The 2,766-nt window shown below is 44.7% G+C and overlaps 1 long non-coding RNA gene across 1 annotated transcript; it reads right to left on the reverse strand.

The window, feature by feature from the left end:
- Nucleotides 1-258: 258 nt before the first annotated feature.
- On the reverse strand, nucleotides 259-2,238 carry LOC118599267. The gene is made up of 3 exons (XR_004948570.1): nucleotides 1,516-2,238; nucleotides 1,290-1,370; nucleotides 259-1,197 (listed from the first exon to the last, which is right to left on the reverse strand). It is a non-coding gene; the product is annotated as an uncharacterized LOC118599267 (long non-coding RNA).
- Nucleotides 2,239-2,766: the final 528 nt, after the last annotated feature.

A 2,766-nucleotide genomic window follows, 5' to 3' on the forward strand; every position in this document is an offset into this window, starting at 1 on the left:
GTGTTAAAAGGTCTTCAAGGACCGCATTGATGAAGTCTGCTCCTATTGGCTACCCGTCATCTGTCAATCAAACCCCCCAGACGTTCGACGTCAGACCCACAAACGAGTATTGAGCAATCTGATTGGTCAATTTATAACTCTAATAACTTGTGATAATAGAAAAAAATCTTTAAAAAAAATTAGGATTAGAAAAAAGAAGTTAATCAGAAAGCAGCAGAGGAAGAATGATTATTCTGACATATAAAATGACTGAAATGACTGTCTATTTCTCAATGGAAGTCAATGGGACTTTGGCCTTTTTGCAACCCAGTGGTACTTCCTATATGGAACACGGAAATAGGGGGGCTTGTGTTGAGGAAAAATTGAGTCAAAGTAAAATGAAAGACCGGACGCTGCACGTGCTCAGAGGTTCTGTTTATTCATGAATAAAGTCAGAGAGTATTCCAGCGTAACCATTCAGATTTAGTTGACGAAGCCCCCGATCTCTGCTCTCTGCAATCTTTATACCTGAGTGTACGTGACCCAAAGCACAGCACACACACCGCCTTCAATGGGACCACAGTCCTTCTTTGGCAATTGTACCAGAGGAACCTTGGTCAACACCAGACATTCCAACACATCTATTTCTGTCTTATCTTTCCTGGAAACCCTTGTTAAACCATTTATCTGGACACGTGGCTGGACACTGAATTTGAGAAATGGAGCAGCTCTTTTTCCTACACTTGCTCAGTCCAGTTATTTTATATACAGTCTATGCAGCAAATGCAGGAAGGAGAACAGCTCTTACCTTTGCTGATCTTCTTACCTGGGAGAGCAGGCCGCCCATGCTGCTGCTGGTCCTTTAGAAAAAGAGAAAAAAAAGACAGTGATGAATAAATAAAAAGCATGCATTTCATTTCTCACATCATCATGTAAACAATAACTACACTTAAACATGTAAACTGAAATTCATAAATGCTGTTTAATAGAAATTTAGGTTTTGATCATACTTGCACAAGAATCGTGTCTCTTAATAAAGGAGAACACAACAAAAAGTTAAGTAGGAATAAATAAAATAACACGTTAAACTTAAAAAAAAAAAAAAAAATTGAATATCACTCTAAAAGACAATATTAAGCCCCGTCCCCTCATCTGGTCCATGGGCTTGTCCATCCCCACGTCCTTGGTAGGTGACCTTGGTGTCACCCCCACATGGTCCTGGACAGAAACATGAGACGTATTTAATATCATGCCAACATAAATTACATGCTCAAGCATTTTGACAGAATAAAACCTCCATCATTATATACCTGAGCAGGCACCCGCTCCCTCCTGGCACACCTGGCAGGTGAAGGCCGGGGTTTCACCTCCACGTGTTTGGGAACCTCCACCTTAGTGGAAAAACAGAAGAACACAATCAAAATCACAAATTATCAAATGTGTTACTCCCAATTTAAAGGGAAAAAAAAGAAATTTCACTTGAAAAATGTTATTTTTTACCTCTCCAATACACACTTTAATGTGTGATCTTCTTACCTGGAGCCTGGGGGGCAGCCCTTTGGGATGCACCCACAGCCCTCCAGCGAAGCCTGGCACGAGCTGTCTGAGAACACTTCTACCAGACTGTTCCGTTGGACCACCAACCTGCACTGCACATGCTGCTTTCTGGTCTGGGCTTCAGGAAACTGCGTTCACCTTGAACACACTGACAAGTTTAAAACTGACAAAATGATTTCATTTGTATGAGATGAGCTGATATAAAAACATATCGTTGTGGCCAAGGCTTGATTTGTAATCATAAAAATCATCATTTTAACATGCACACAAGTGTCTAAAATACAAGAATACGAAAAGGTTAAATAATATTACAGATCAACACATTTAAAAAAATACAATCAAATGTTATGCCAAATAAAAGGTAGAAGTTCACAATATAACATCACAAATGAGCAAAATATCAGCAAGAAATCTGTTTTAAAAATTGGCCAAAAAATCCTCTGGTGGCATGATCAGGAACTCGGATAAGGACTTGCAGGGGTCATTGGCCACTCCCAGGCGGTCTCCCATCCAAGTACTAACCAGCCCCAGCCATGCTTAGCTTCCAAGATCAGAAGCTCTCAGGGGGGTGTGGCCGTAAGCTGCTAGAAGTGTCAAAACCACGGCCGGCTAACCAGTACGCTCTAGTTTCGGAAAGTCCGAAAACACACTGGCTCGCAGCTTTAGGCCATGTACCTGGATGAGCAAGCCAATCAGCGGCAGAAGGTTNGATGAGGGAACATCAGGGGGTGGAAGACGAGGGGGGTCGAGCATCCAGAGAATGGGGAACACAATGACGACGGATAGGGTGACGAGGAGGCAGGTGGTGCCCCTGAGGGGCCAGCCGAACTCTCTGAACGGATGCCAGGGGCGGGGATTCTCCATGGTGAGGCGAAAGGTTGGAGCTTGGCACGCTACTGTCGCAGTGGGACGCTATCTCACTCCGCACTGTTCTCCCTGGTGCGATGCAGTCGGACAAGCCAGTCCACTGTTCAGGAGCTGGAGATCTGGGGCTGGGTGTTGGTCTAGGGGTGGAACCCCCTGGCAGCACGATGCACGAACCCAAGCAGCTCGCACAGCGATCTCGACTGCGGTCTATGTGGTTAGGAGGACCGGGAAGGGCTCAGCCCACGCTTGTGGTTCCACCGCCTGTCAGAGTCTGGAGCCCGGCCTCTCACCTGTGATGCCAAAGCTAACACAAAGCCTCCATTGCATTAAGATTTTCCTTATACTCACCTGATGGGCGTTCGC

Source organism: Oryzias melastigma, linkage group LG1, assembly GCF_002922805.2.
Source record: "Oryzias melastigma strain HK-1 linkage group LG1, ASM292280v2, whole genome shotgun sequence".
NCBI lineage: Eukaryota > Metazoa > Chordata > Actinopteri > Beloniformes > Adrianichthyidae > Oryzias > Oryzias melastigma.